This window comes from Microcaecilia unicolor, chromosome 1, assembly GCF_901765095.1.
Source record: "Microcaecilia unicolor chromosome 1, aMicUni1.1, whole genome shotgun sequence".
Lineage (NCBI taxonomy): Eukaryota > Metazoa > Chordata > Amphibia > Gymnophiona > Siphonopidae > Microcaecilia > Microcaecilia unicolor.
Window position 1 is genome coordinate 8,852,582 of NC_044031.1, and position 16,285 is coordinate 8,868,866.

A 16,285-nucleotide genomic window follows, 5' to 3' on the forward strand; every position below is an offset into this window, starting at 1 on the left:
GTTTGTCCTGTGCTCACAGTCTGCCTTTTTGCTTAAATATTCTGCAAACTAAGTTAACATGCATCAGGTTACACCAAATTCACTAAGCCTTTGCAATAAATAAAATGATCTATTGCATCGAAGTCTGCCAATATATTATATTGAATAAGGATTAATTGTTGACCCTGACTCAGGTGAGTGAAGTGCAAACAGTCGTGAGAAGAGAGGTCATCTGAAATTTGATTGCAGATTCAAAAACTGCTACCGGTCTACAATTTTCTGCAACAGTTAAATTTGCTCAAAGAGATTTTGGTATAGGAGGCAGTTCAATACTGACAATATCACTGGGATAAAATCCCTCTTGTAGAGTTTTATTAATGAAACTAGTTAGCTGTGTTTGTCCGTTTTCCAATTTAATAATGACGGCCTCATCCTGTGATACATTAGGATTGCAGTATTTTGGACCTCTTGTTTTTGTATGTCTTTTCCTACAATCATACACAATGCGCTTTTTCTTTTTTTAATTTAGAACAAGAGGACCCTAAAAACAGTAATACAGAGACACATCACTGGAAGTTCAGTGAGAAGCCTGAAGGGGAAAAGATGTTATCAGAAAGAGAGAAAGAGGAGACTCCTTCCTGTCCTGAATGGGGAGAAAAGGAAAAGAATCAAAATAAACAAAAACCTTCACCAGGAGGCTCAGCTCTGTGTGAAACCAGTAGCAGTAATCTCAAACAGACAGGGGAAGAGGAGAGAAACCAGACGAGAGATCAAAGCTGTTCCTGTGATCTTTGTGAGATATTCCTCCACAATCTTGTCGATCTAAAATCACATCACAGATCTGATACTGAAGAGAGACCATCTACATGTACGGACAATGGGGGAAACTTCAGTCTAAAGAGAGAACTACAGGGACAACAGAAAACAGTCATAAAAGAGAAATATTTTACAGGTTCTGAATGTGGTAAAGGTTTCAGTAGGAAGAAAGAGCTAATGCAACCCAAGAAAACTAATAAAGAAACTAGAATGTGTACACTTACCAAACATGGGAAACGCTTTATCAACAAAGCAGACATTACAAAACAGAAGAAAAACACCACTGGTGACAGAATATCTTCATGTCCTGGATGTGAGAAAAGCTCCAACAAGGAAGAAAATTTCCACCAAGGACAGAGATCAGTTTCAAGTGCTGAAAGTCAGAAAAGCTTTAGTCAAGAGGAAGCAGTCATAGATCATCAAAAAGCTCAAACTGCCGGGGAACCGGACACTTCTACTAAATCTGAAGAAATATTTTGCAGGAAGGCAACACTCTCAAAATGCCAAGAAATCGAGAAAAATGAGAATGTTAAAAGTGCTTTTTGGGAAGGAAACCTCACAGTGCGCAAGAGACTTCATTCAGTAGTGAAACCATTTACATCTACTGAGCGTGGTAAATGCTTCAGTCAGAAGGGAGCACGCGCTGGACACGGGAGATTCCGCACAGGAATGAAACTATTTACCTGCACTGAGTGTAATAAGAATTTCAGGCATAAGGTGGAGCTCACAGAGCACCAGAGAATCCACACAGGAGGGAAGCCATTTACATGTACTGAGTGTGGTAAAAGCTTTACTGAGAAGGGAAAACTGACCAGACACCAGAGAATCCACACAGGTGAGAAGCCATTTACATGTACTGAATGTGGTAAAAGCTTTAGTGTAAAGGAAACATTGATTAGGCACCAGAAAATCCATACAGGAGAGAAGCCATTTACATGCACTGAATGTGATAAAAACTTTAGTAAGAAGGGAAAACTGACCATACACCAGAGAATCCACACAGGTGAGAAACCGTTTACATGTAGTGAATGTGGTAAAAGCTTTAGTGAGAAAAGAACACTGGCCGTACATCAGAGAATGCACACAGGAGAGAAGCCATTTACATGCACTGAATGTGGTAAAAACTTTAGTGACAAGAGAACACTGACCAGACACCAGAGAATCCACACAGGAGAGAAGCCATTTACATGTAGTGAGTGTGGTAAAAGCTTTACTGTGAAGAAAACACTGACCATACATCAGAGAATCCACACAGGAGAAAAGCCATTTAAATGTTACACAGGAGAAAAGCCATTTAAATGTAGTGAGTGTGATAAAAGCTTTAGTAAAAAGGAAACACTGCTCATACACCAGAGGAGACATACAGGTGAGGTGCCGTTTACATGTACTGAGTGTGGTAAAAGCTTTAATGAGAAGGGAAATCTGACCAGACACCAGAGAATCCACACAGGAGAGAAGCCATTTACATGCACTGAATGTGGTAAAAGCTTTAGTGACAAGAGAACACTAACTAGTCACCAGAGACTCCACACAGGAGAGAAGCCATTTACATGCACTGAGTGTGGTAAAAGCTTTAGTGTAAAGGAAACATTGATTAGGCACCAGAAAATCCATACAGGAGAGAAGCCATTTACATGCACTGAATGTGGTAAAAGCTTTATTGACAAGAGAACACTAACTAGTCACCAGAGACTCCACACAGGAGAGAAGCCATTTACATGCACTGAGTGTGGTAAAAGCTTTAGTGTAAAGGAAACATTGATTAGGCACCAGAAAATCCATACAGGAGAGAAGCCATTTACATGCACTGAATGTGGTAAAAGCTTTAGTGACAAGAGAACACTAACTAGTCACCAGAGACTCCCACACAGGAGAGAAGCCATTTACATGCACTGAATGTGGTAAAAGCTTTAGGGAGAAGAGAACACTGGCCGTACATCAGAGAATCCACACAGGAGAAAAGCCATTTAATGAGAAGGGAATACTGACCAAACACCAGAGAATCTACATGCCAGAGAAACCATTTACATGTCCTGAGTGTGGTATAAGCTTCATTCAGAAGGAAACACAGTACACCAGAAAATCCATTTGGGAGGGAAACAATTTACATGTAGTGACTGTGGTAAAAGCTTTAATGAGAAGAAAACACTGAGCATACACCAGAGAATCCACGCAGACGAAAAGCCATTTACATGTCTTGAGTGTGGTAAAAGCTTCATTCAGAAGGAAACACTCACAATACACCAGAAAATCCATTCAGGAGGAAAACGATTCATATGCAGTGAGTGTGGTAAAAGCTTTAATGAGAAAAGAACACTGACCATACACCAGAGAATCCACACAGGTGAAAAGCCATTTAAGTGTAGTGAGTGTAGTAAAAGCTTTAGTGACAAGAGAACACTGACCAGACACCAGAGAATCCACACAGTAGAGAAGCCATTTACATGTAGTGAGTGTGGTAAAAGTTTCATTCAGAAAGCAAAACTTATAAGACACCAAAACAACCATTTAGGAGTGAAACCATTTTCATGCAGTGAGTGTGATAAAAGTTTTAATGAGAAGGGAGCACTGACCAAACACCAGAGAATCCATACAGGAGTGAAGTCATTTTCATGTAATGAGTGTGGAAAACGCGTTACTAGGAAAGACACACTGACCATACATCAGAGAATCCACACAGGAGAGAAGCCATTCACATGTACTGAGTGTGGTAAAAGCTTTATTGATAAGGGAACACTGACCAAACACCAAAGAATCCACATAGAAGTGAAGTGATTTCCATATAATAAGAGGCAAAAGCTTTAGTAGGAAACAAACACTGACCACACACTGGAAAACCCACACAAGACTGAAACATTTTACAGGTACTGAGTGCGGTAAAAGCTTCACTGGGAAAGGAAGGCATATAAGACATTCAGGAGTGAAACCATTTCCCTGCACTCAGTGTCATAAAAGTTTCAATCAGAAGGTACACCTCACCCAAGACAAGAGAATCCACACAATTAAGCCATTTCTATGTAGGGCGTGTACTAAAAGCGTCAGACAGAAATTACATCTCATGGACCACCAATGAATCCACACAGCTTCACTGACCAGGGAAAACTCACATGGCACCAGAAAATCCATATAGGAATAAAGTGGTTTACAGGTACTGAGTGCGGTGAAAACTTCAGTCAGAAAATGGGTCTTACAGTGCACCAGAGAATCCACAAAGGAAGAGATTAGACTAGATAGATCTCAGCACGTATTGAAAAAAAAGTGGTGTAACTGACATTTGTAGATGCTGAAGAAATAGCTGGAAACAGTTACCCAGGTAGCTGGCTGCAAAGTGCTGATGGCAGAAACTTTTTATACAGAAAAGCACAGAAAAAGGTTGGCATATCTTATTCATTGGAAACTGTAAATATTACAACATCACTATACCAGATAAGCATTGGAATCATGATCCTTACCTGTGAACTGCTGTCTGAAACCACTTCGCTTTGTTTGGTCCAGTCTAACAGACTGAAAGAACAACTGATGCTATCGTCACCATTTCAAGACGAAGAAGGGCTACCTTTGAATGCTAATCAAAAAATGTATTGTTATGTCCAATAAAAAAAGGTATCATCTTATTTTCTTTTCCGTGTTTTATTTCTGTTGATTACCTTTAAAAGACAGTTCGAAATCAGAAGCTTTTCAGCTCTCTATTCCCCGTACTTGGAGTTACAATATGGAACTCTCTACCTATTGCCATCAGAACAGCTACCTTAGCTTCAGGAAGAGGCTAAAAACCTTTCTCTTCCCAAAGACGGCTTCATAACAATCCGTTGACGTCTACCTCCTAGTATCACCCATTATCCTTCCCTATAATGTTTTTGGTCTCATGCATTACACCAGTGGTCTCTAATTGTTCTCATACCTCACACTAACATTGGAAAGGGGATATGAGTGGTATACAAGAATCGATTTGATTGGATTCCACACAGATGCCTTCCTATTTCCAATGAGGGAATCCTGCCCTTTTTTTTTTTCTTTAATTGTCCTGCTGGTGGAAAAAGTAAGCATATCGGTTTTTGTTGATCAGAGCTCTACTGAAACAGTTAACTTTGTCCTTTAATTAACCAGCATAGAGATAGAAAAAAAAACTGTTTTTTATTTTATTTTTTATTTATTTACATCAATTTATATACCGTATCTTATTGCTACTGCAAGACAGAACGGTTTACAATTTATAAAAAAAAAGCAGTACAATAAGTACAAATTGGACAAACATTAGAACTCCAATCATTACAGGAAAGCACAGCAAACCCAACAAACTAGCTACATAAGATGAAAACAATATAACTCATGATTAATACACAGGAGAACACTGCAGATACAAAATTAAATACATAATATAATCTACACAGACAGATAATACAGTTTTGACTTAGTATATATTACAGATGCCCATTTATAACCTTTCTTCCATTATTCTAAATTCTGATCTACATACTCGATAAAGTAGAAGGTTTTCAAAAGTTTCCGAAAATGAAAGTAAGATTTCTCAAGTCTGATCTCTTTTGGAAGGCCATTCCAAAGAGAGGGAGACAGATAGAAAAAAGCCGAATTCCTTGTAGATTCCCATCTAGCCCTAGCAAGAGGAGGAATCACTAACCTGTTATCTGTCAGGGATCTAAGGGTTCGTGTGGCAGTGTAAAAATACTCTTTTCTTCTTCACATTAAATTGCTTACTTTGTCCCTTTTTATTACATTTTCATGAAGGACATTGACATTGACTATTCTATTGCTAACCTGTATTCCTCGTGTTGGAGACTGCTTATGATTAGCATTCATTAAATAATTACCCCTGTTAGAGCTTACCCCAACTGATTATTGCTAGAATTCCCACATTCTGTTTATTTTCCTACACTAATAAAAGAAATAATACTTACCTACTCAGAAGTGAAAGAAAAGAAAAGTTTATTCTGGAAACATAAAAGGACAGGCCCTGCTCAAAGAGCTTACAATCTAACGGGCAAGTATTAGATTATAAGCTCTTTGAGCAGGGACTGTCTTTCTTCTATGTTTGTGCAGCGCTGCGTATGCCTTGTAGCGCTATAGAAAAGCTAAATAGTAATAGTAGTAGTAGTAGTAGACGATACAATGGGGGCAGTCACTTTGGGGCACCTAACTCTTACCTTCAGGATATCCTGACTACCCATCGTATCGTCTACTCACTTGTCCGTTAGATTGTAAGCTCTTTGAGCAGGGCCTGTCCTTTTATGTTAAATTGTACAGCGCTGCGTAACCCTAGTAGCGCTTTAGAAATGTTAAGTAGTAGTAGTAGGAAACAAGTAAATAATAGCTCAAGCAGAGGCTATTGCAAGTCTGAAATACAGAAAGAAAGAATTAGCGAGACTTTAGGCAGAGACGGACTATTGGATCCTTCTGTAGCGCGCAACTATTCCAGATTCGGAGCTCACAGCTTGCATTAATCTGTCTCAAATAGTTTTTTTTATTTATATATAAAACATCAGTTCTGCACAAAAACTTTTAGAAAGCAAAACAGCCACCACTTTACTTATCTGAGCATGTGAAGCACAGCGCTGTGGAAACCCCCACAAGCATCAAAATGGCGTTTGCCTGCTTCTGGGGTAGTCTATAAAGAGTCACTGCACGGGTCAAGGGACGTGTTGGCAGCGTGCGCCTTTCGGGATGGTGTCTTGCTGCTGACACATCTTTTGACTTGTGCAGCGACTCTTGTAGACTACCCCAGAAGCGGGTCGTTTAGCTGTGTTTATGCTAGGTCACTTACACACATGAGGCTTTATCCAGTACTACTGTAACCCAGCATCTCCACCCCACAACGTAGGTGCGAACAGTTGACGGCTCTGTGCCTTGCATAAATGTTTGCACCTAAGTGTGAACCCCCATGTAATAATTACCTGCTTTATCTTGAGCACATAATTATAATACTAGTTAGTGTTATATAGTTATAATAATAATATATATATATATATCCTATATAATAATTCTCACCTCCAACATTCTGACTTGCCTGGGACCGTGGCGCATTCCGAGTTGGTCTGTTAGGCTCTGTAGATCAGGCTGACATCACCGTAGCCATTATGATGTCTACTTCAGAACCCAAGGGGAAAAAAAAAAACATGCCTCACGGCTGATCCATGTCCAGAGGAGAGTCGCTGGACATGGGTGGCTGGAGGAGGGGCAGGGGAGAGAGGAGGGTCGCTGGACATGGGTGGCTGGAGCGGGGGCAGGGGAGAGAGGAGGGTCGCTGGACATGGGTGGCTGCAGGGGAGCCAAGGAAAACCTTGCTAGCGCCCGTTTCATTTGTATCAGAAACGGGCCTTTTTTACTACTAATATAATATAATAGTAATACTAGTTAGCTTAGCGGAGATTGGGTGGCAGAGCCGGTGATGGGAGGTGGGGCTAGTGCTGGGCAGACTTCTACGGTCTGTGCCCTGAAAATGGCAGATGCAAATCAAGGTCAGGTACATACATAAAGTAGCACATATGAGTTTATCTTGTTGGGCAGACTGGATGGATCGTACAGGTCCTTATTTTGCCGTCATCTACTATGTTACTATGTTTCTCATGTGAGAAATGATATCAATGCGACCGAAATGACAAGGACCTGGGGAAAGGAAGAAGCGATATGGATCACCTGAAAAAGAGATGATAGAACCTCTGTCCACGTGGGTGTTGTCTACAGACCTCCGAAACAATTGGAGGAATTAGATAAAGACCTGATCGCAGATATTCAAAAGTTGGGAAACAAGAGAGAGGTGCTGTTGCTGGGAGATTTCAATGTAGATTGGAAGGTTCCGTCTGTGGAATCGGAAAGAAGTAGAGGGATTGTGGATGCTTTCCAAAGTGTTTTGCTCAGACAAATGGTGACGGAACCCACGAGGGAGGGAGCGACGCTGGATCTGGTGCTCACAAATGGGGATAGCGTGTCAAATATCCGAGTGAGTGCCCACCTGGGCAGCAGTGACCATCAAACAGTTTGGTTTGATATAACAGCTAAAGTGGAAAGCAGCCACTCAAAACTCAAAGTCCTGGATTTCAAGCGTGCTGACTTAAGTAAAATGGGGGAATACCTGAGGAAGGAGATGATGGGCTGGGAGGAAGTACAAGAAGTGGAAGGACAGTGGTCCAGGCTGAAAGAAGCTATAAATAGGTCCAAAAACCTTTATGTAAGGAAAGTAAATAAAAGCAAGAGAAAAAGGAAACCGATATGGCAGTGGCGTAGCTACGTGGGGCCTGAGGGGGCCCGGGCCCCCGCAGATTCGCCCCTGGCCCCCTGCCGACGACCCCCCTCCCGCCACCAACCCTCCCCCACCATCGCCGCCAGCCCCGCTACCGCATGATTTACCTTGATTGCTGGCGGGGCTGCCCAAACCCCACCAGCCAAGAGTGTTCTTCAGCGCTGGAGTTAGTAAACTCCGGCGCCTTCATTCAAGAAAGTTCGTCTGAAGGATCAGCTGGTTTTGACGCCTTACGTCCTGCACCGTGCATGTAGCCCCGTGCAGGATGTAAATGGTACTTCATGGGGCGGGCGGCGATGGCGGCCGAGGGTTGGTAGCGGGAGGGGGGGGAGTTTAAGAGTGTCGGCGCGATCGAGCGGGGGAAGGGGGGTTGCCAGAGGGGGGGAGGCGGTTTAACAGTGCCCCCCCATCTCGGGCTCTGGCCCCCCCTCCTGGCAAGGTCTGGCTACGCCCCTGCGATATGGTTCTCCAAGCAAGTGGTTGAGAAAATAAAGGCTAAAGAGTTGGCGTTCCAGAAATACAGAAAAACTCAAGAAAAGGAACACGGGGAGGAATACCGGATGAAACTGAAAGAAGCCTAGAGAGAGAGATACATCTGGCTAGAAATGTAAGGAGGGGTGACAAAAATTTCTTCAGGTATATTAGTGAAAGGAGAATGACTAACGAGGGAATTGTGAGACTAAAAGATACTGCGAACCGCTATGTGGAAAATGATGAAGAAAAAGCAAATTTGCTAAATAGATACTTTTGTTCTGTTTTCACAGAAGAAAATCCTGGAGAAGGACCGTGATGGACTGGAAAAAGTACAAATGAGAATGAAGTGGATAGAGCACCGTTCACGGAAGACAGTGTGTATCAACAACTTGAAAAGCTAAAGGTGGACAAAGCCATGGGACCGGACGGGATCCACCCCAGGATATTGAGGGAGCTCAGATAGGTTTTGGCAGGTCCTCTTAAAGATTTATTTAATATATTCTTGCAGACGAGAGAGGTTCCGAGGGATTGGAGAACGGCAGATGTGGTCCCTCTTCACAAAAGTGGTGATAGGGAAGAAGCTGGAAACTACAGGCCGGTAAGCCTCACTTCGGTTATTGGAAAAGTAATGGAAGCGATGCTGAAGGAAAGGATAGTGGATTTCCTGGAAGCCAATAAGTTGCAAGATCCGAGACAACATGGTTTTACCAAAGGGAAATCGTGCCAAACGAATCTCATTGAGTTCTTTGATTGGGTGACTGGAGAATTGAATCAGGGACGAGCTATGGACGTAATCTACTTAGATTTCAGCAAAGCTTTTGACACGGTTCCCCACAGGAGGCTCTTAAATAAACTGGATGGGCTGAATATAGGACCCGAAGAGGTGAACTGGATTAGGAATTGGTTGACGGACAGACGCCAGAGGGTGGTGGTGAATAGAGTTAGCTCGGAGGAGGGAAAGGTGAGTAGTGGAGTGCCTCAAGGATCGGTGCTGGGGCCAATTCTGTTCAATATATTTGTGAGTGACCTTGCCGAAGGGTTAGAAGGTAAAGTTTGCCTATTTGCGGATGATACTAATATCTGTAACAGAGTGGACACCCCGGAGGGAGTGGAAAACATGAAGAAGGATGTGAGGAAGCTAGAAGAATGGTCTAAGGTTTGACAATTAAAATTCAATGCCAAGAAATGCAAAGTGATGCACTTAGGGAAGAGAAATCCACGGGAGACGTATGTGTTAAGCAGTGAGAGTCTGATAGGTACGGACGGGGAGAGGGATCTTGGGGTGATAGTATCTGAGGATCTGACAGCGACGAAACAGTGTGACAAGGCAGTGGCTGTAGCTAGAAGGTTGTTAGGCTGTATAGAGAGAGGTGTGACAAGCAGAAGAAAGGGGGTGTTGATGCCCCTGTATAAGTCGTTGGTGAGGCCCCACCTGGAGTATTGTGTTCAGTTTTGGAGGCCGTACCTTGCGAAGGATGTAAAAAGAATTGGTGCAAAGAAAAGCTACAAGAATGGTAAGGAATTTGCGTTACAAGATGTATGAGGAGAGACTTGATGACCTGAACATGTATACTCTGGAAGAAAGAAGAAACAGGGGTGATATGATACAGACGTTCAAATATTTGAAAAGTATTAATCCGCAAACAAACCTTTTCCGGAGATGCGAAGGAGGTAGAACGAGAGGACATGAAATGAGATTGAAGGGGGGCAGACTCAAGAAAAATGTCAGGAAGTATTTTTTCACGGAGAGAGTAGTGGATGCTTGGAATGCCCTCCCGCGGGAGGTAGTGGAAATGAAAACGGTAACAGAATTCAAGCACGCGTGGGATAAACATAAAGGAATCCTGTTCAGAAGGAATGGATCCTAAGGAGTTTAGCCGAGATTGGGTGGCACAGCCGGTGGCGGGAGGCGGGGATAGTGCTGGGCAGATTTACACGGTCTGTGCCCTGAAAAGGACAGGTACAAATCAAGGTAAGGTATACACAAAAAGTAGCACATATGAGTTTATCTTGTTGGGCAGACTGGATGGACCATGCAGGTCTTTTTCTGCCATCATCTACTATGTTACTATGTTACTTAGCTGAAAAGATAGCCATAAGCCCGTCAAAATAGCTCCAACTGAGCCTGCTTTTACTGGTCATTCAACAGTCCCTGCTGCACTGCTAGTTCCAAATGGTGTTCTCTTCAATAAGAGCACCTTGTTTTGCTGCTCCCAATGCTGCTTCAGGAAGAATCACCACTCTGAGAATTTTTGATTTTGAAGTTAAACTTTTATTATATGCTGATGATCTTCTACCTTCTATTTCCAGCTGCTCAAATCCACATGTTTTTTCAACTATCGACTCATTTTCAAAAATCTCCAGCTATAAAATAAACTGGGAAACAGAGGGGTCCTTTTACAAAGGTGTGCCGAAAAATGGCCTTTGCTGTCGTAGATGCGTGTATTGGACGCGTGCAGGTCCATTTTTCAGCGTGCCTAGAAAAGCGGCCTTTTCTTTTGGCTGAAAATGGACATACAGCAAAATAATTGGTGAGTGTCCATTTTGGGCCTGAGACCTTACTGCCACCCATTCACTTAGCAGTAGCCGGGCGGTAGTTCTGCATTGGCATGCGTTGGTTTCTCCCTTTACAACAAGACATCACACAACAACAACTTTCCAACTTTCCTTTCAAAACACAAACTCAATTTATTAAATATCTTGGAATATACCTAGGTCAGACCGTTCAAGAAACTATAGATAAAAACATCAACATTTATTTATGTTACATTTGTACCCCGTGCTTTCCCACTCATGGCAGGCTCAATGCGGCTTACATATTGTATACAGATACTTATTTGTACCTGGGGCAATGGAGGGTTAAGTGACTTGCCCAGAGTCACAAGGAGCTGCCTGTGCCTGAAGTGGGAATCGAACTCAGTTCCTCAGTTCCCCAGGACCAAAGTCCACCACCCTAACCACTAGGCCACTCCTCCACTCGTGGCCTAGTGGTTAGGGTGGTGGACTGTGGTCCTGGGGAACTGAGTTCGATTCCCACTTCCGTGAAAAGGGAAAAGGGATGGTGATAGGAGTGTACTACCTTCCGCCTGGCCAAGACGAGCAGACGGACGCAGCAATGTCAAGGGAAATTATGGAAGTGAATAAAAAGGGCAATGTAATATTAATGGGTGACTTCAATTATCCAGATATAGACTGGGTGAATTAAACACCAGTACACACAAGGGAGGTGAAATTTCTTGATGAACTCAAGGACGGCTTCACGGAACAGCTGGTTCAGGAGCCGACCAGAGAAGGGAAAATACTAGACTTAATCATTAGTGGGGCTCATGATCTAGTTCTGGGGGTAACGGTGCGAGGGCCGCTTGATAACAGTGATCATAATATGATCGGTTTTGATATTGGCTACGAAGTAAGTGAACTCAGGAAATCAAATACACTAGCGTTTAACTTTTAAAAAGGAGACTACGATAAAATGAGGAGAACGGTGAAAAAAAGACTGAAGGGAGCAGCTGAAAGGGTAAAAAACTTGAATCAGGCATGGATGCTGTTCAAAAACACCATCCTAGAAGTACAGGACAAATATATTCCGCATATTAGAAAAAGAGGAAAAAAGACCAAACGTCAGCCGGCGTGGCTAAACGGTAAGGTAAAGGAAGCTATTAGAGCCAAAAAACAATCCTTCAGAAAATGGAGAAGGGAACCGACTGAAGACAATAAGATAAAGCATAAGGAATGTCAAGGCAAATGCAAAAAGGAGATAAGGAGGGCTAAGGAGGACTTTGAAAAAAAGTTAGCGTTAGAAGCGAAAACACATAGCAAAATTTTTTTTAGGTATATTAAAAGCAGAAAGCCGGCTAAAGAATCGGTAGGGCCGCTGGACGACGGTGGTGTTAAAGGGGCGATCAGGGAAGACAAAGCTGTAGCGGAGAAATTAAATGAATTCTTTGCTTCGGTCTTCACCGAGGAAGATTTGGGAGGGATACCGGTGCCGGAAAAGGTATTTGAAGCGGACGAGTCAGAAAGACTAAATGATTTCTCTGTAAACTTGGAGGATGTAATGGGGCAGTTCTGCAAACTAAAAAGTAGTAAATCACCGGGACCGGATGGTATTCATCCCAGAGTATTAATAGAGCTGAAAAATGAACTTGTGGATCTACTGTTAGTAATATGCAATTTATCCCTAAAATCAGGTGTGGTACCGGAAGATTGGAGGGTGGCCAATGTAACGCCGATTTTTAAAAAGGGTTCCAGAGGAGATCCGGGAAATTATAGACCGGTGAGTCTGACGTCGGTGCCAGGAAAAATGGTGGAGGCTATTATTAAGAATAAAATTACAGAGCACATACAGAAGCATGGGCTACTGAGACAAAGTCAGCACGGATTTAGTGAAGGGAAGTCTTGCCTCACAAATCTACTGCATTTTTTCGAGGGGGTGAACAAACATGTGGACAAAGGGGAGCTGGTGGATATTGTATATCTAGACTTTCAGAAGGCGTTTGACAAAGTGCCTCATGAAAGACTCAAAAGGAAACTGGAGAGTCATGGGATCGGAGGCAGTGTATTATTATGGATTAAGAGCTGGTTAAAAGATAGGAAGCAGAGAGTAGGGTTGAATGGTCATTATTCTCGATGGAGAAGGGTAGTTAGTGGGTTTCCTCAGGGGTCTGTGCTGGGACCGCTGCTTTTTAACATATTTATAAATGACCTTGAGATGGGAGTAACTAGTGAGGTAATTAAATTCGCAGATGACACAAAGTTATCCAGGGTCGTCTCGTCACGGGAGGAGTGTGAAAGATTACAACAGGACCTTGTGAGACTGGGGGATTGGGCGTCCAAATGGCAGATGAAGTTCAATGTTGACAAGTGCAAAGTGATGCACGTGGGAAGGAGAAACCTGAATTACGGCTATGTCATGCAAGGTTCCGCTTTAGGAGTTATGGACCGAGAAAGGGATCTGGGAGTCATCGTGGATAGGACGTTGAAATCTTCCGCTCAATGTGCTGCGGCGGCTAAGAAGGCGAACAGAATGTTGAGTATTATTAGAAAAGGGATGGAAAACAAGCATGAGGATGTTATAATGCCGTTATATCGCTCCATGGTGCAACCGCACCTGGAGTGTTGTGTTCAGTTCTGGTTGCCTCATCTCAAAAAAGATATAAAGGAATTGGAGAAGGTGCAGAGAAGGGCGACGAAAATGATAAAAGGGATGGGACAACTACCTTATGAGGAGAGGTTAAGAAGGTTAGGACTCTTTAGCCTGGAGAAAAGGCGGCTGAGGGGTGATATGATAGAGGTGTACAAAATAATGAGTGGGGTAGAGCGGACAGATGTGAAGCGTTTGTTTACGCTTTCTAACAATAATAGAACTAGGGGACACAAGATGAAATTAGAATGTGGTAGGTTTAAAATAAATTGAAGAAAGTTTTTCTTTACTCAGCGCGTGGTTAGACTCTGGAACTCATTGCCGGAGAAGGTAGTGACGGCAGCTGGCCTTGCTGAGTTTAAAGGGGGTCTGGACAGATTCCTGAAGGAAAAGTCCATTGACCGTTATTAAATTTGGGGTTTTTGCCAGGTTCTTGGGGCCTGGATTGGCCGCTGTCGGAGACAGAGTGCTGGGCTTGATGGACCTTTGGTCTTTTCCCAGCGTGGCAGTGCTTATGTACTTATGTAGCTCCTTGTGACTCTGGGCAAGTCACTTAACCCTCCATTGCCCCAGGTACAAATAAGTACCTGTATAAGTAAGCCGCATTGAGCCTGCCATGAGTGGGAAAGCACGGCCTACAAATGTAACTAAAATAAAAAAATTACACTTTACAGACTATTAAGACATTGATTTCTGGCTGGTCTCCTGTATTCTTAATTTGGTGGGGAAAGTTACAATTAAGATGAAGCTCGCTCCTAGAATTAATTATTTGCTTAGTATGCTTCCTATTGCCTTACCGCAGTCTTTCTTCACACACATAGACAGAACTTTATCACAATTTATGTCCCTCATCGCCCTCTTATTCAACGTCTCATTAATCTTAATTTTTAGCTCTCTAAAGATGTCCTTTGCCCCTTCGTTTCCTCCCATCATCTGTGTCCTGGCCTTCTGGAGTAACTGAAGCTGGCCAAGTAGTTCCCCCCCTCTTTTTTTTTTTGGTCCTGGCTGTGTATTCTAGAATTTTTCCTCTCATCACTGCTTTCCCAGCCTCCCAGAGGGTAACCGGGTCAGCCACCGAACACTTGTTATCTGCAAGGTAATTCTCCCACTCCTGTTGTAAGAATTCTCTAAATTCAGTTTCTTGGTGTAGGGTTGGGTTCATTCGCCAGCTTGCTTTACTTCAATCTCTACCCAAATTGACTTCCACCCAGGCCAGGCTGTGATCAGATACCACCGCCGCCTCAATCTCTGCAGCCCGACTGTGCACTTATCTTGACAAATTCTTGCCTCCCTGGCAGAACTATCTTGCCTCGCTGAAACATTCATCAATTGCCTTCCCCTGAAACCGCCCGACTCCGCGGGGTTTCAATCACTTTCCTCAGGGACAAGGGTTAATGCTGCATAATTCTTTTCTTCCTCATTCTTTTTTCTCTCAAGCAATCAACAAGACAAAGGTCTTGCTTTGTCTTGTTTTTTTTTTTCTTGTTTGTTTTTAATTCTTTATTTATCATTTTCATTATTTTACAAGAATATATCGAACAGGTAAAGCAGTTTAACAGGTTACAGGTAATTTTCCATAGAAAAAAATAACAAAGGTAAAATAAATATTGTCAACTTGTCTTGCTTTGTCTTGTTGATTGCTTGAGAGAAAAAAGAATGAGGAAGAAAAGAATTATGCAGCGGAGTCGGGCGGTTTCAGGGGAAGGCAATTGATGAATGTTTCAGCGAGACAAGATAGTTCTGCCAGGGAGGCAAGAATTTGTCAAGATAAGTGCACAGTTTTCACCTAGTATATACATTTTTAAAAGTGATAAGTGATTTTATAGCACTGAGGTGATTTGGAAGCATGAAAAAATGAGCATATGTTGCTCCTCCCAAAAAATTTGTTAGAGTTACCCGATGAAAGAAGTGCTATGCCACTTTGTAGCAGCATTATTGACTGCAGTAATAGTGGTAAATATCTGAGGGTACTCTACATACATAAAAATTTCTATTATATTATACTGGTGTGAACTGTTTCAAGCACTCTCTTTGAGTTGGTGGCTACAAGTCCTGGTTTGTGTGTATATGTCATGGGGCATATACCGAGCACAAGGCTACTTTTGCTCCCTGAAGGATGCCCACCCATATCACGAATCTGCCTTCGGGGTCCTGAACTATTTTGTGGCAGGTATTGTCTAAGCCTTTACTTATGAGGATGGCCACTCCCCTTTGTCTACTCTTAAAGGATGAATAGGCCAGTTCACCCACCCATCCTTGCTTCAGCTTAAGATGCTGAGGCAGACAAATGTGTTTCTTGTACCAGAACATCCACTTTTAATTGTTTACTGTATTGCAGAAACTTTTTCCGCTTAATTGGCGAGTGTATGCCATCTGCATTAAGGATGCCTATGCCCATTTCCCCATGCCATCACCATACTGATACAGTACCTCATGGACGTAAGGCCCCTCCAGAGTAGCATCCCAGCCATGAAACCCCGCAAGTCAGGCCCCCTTTGCCTTCTCTGTTTGCTCCACTTCTTCTCGTCCCCATAAAGAAACCTCTGATTCGTCAGCCTCAAGCCCCTTGGTTCCCCCTTAGTTCTCATGCCCTTCCTTCCACTACCTCTACTCCCCAC

At 42.8% G+C, this 16,285-nt stretch overlaps 1 pseudogene; it reads left to right on the top strand.

Annotated features, from left to right (window-relative positions):
* The first annotated feature begins 1,005 nt into the window (after nt 1–1,005).
* On the top strand, nt 1,006–2,954 carry LOC115460720 (annotated as a pseudogene).
* The last annotated feature ends 13,331 nt before the right edge of the window (nt 2,955–16,285 follow it).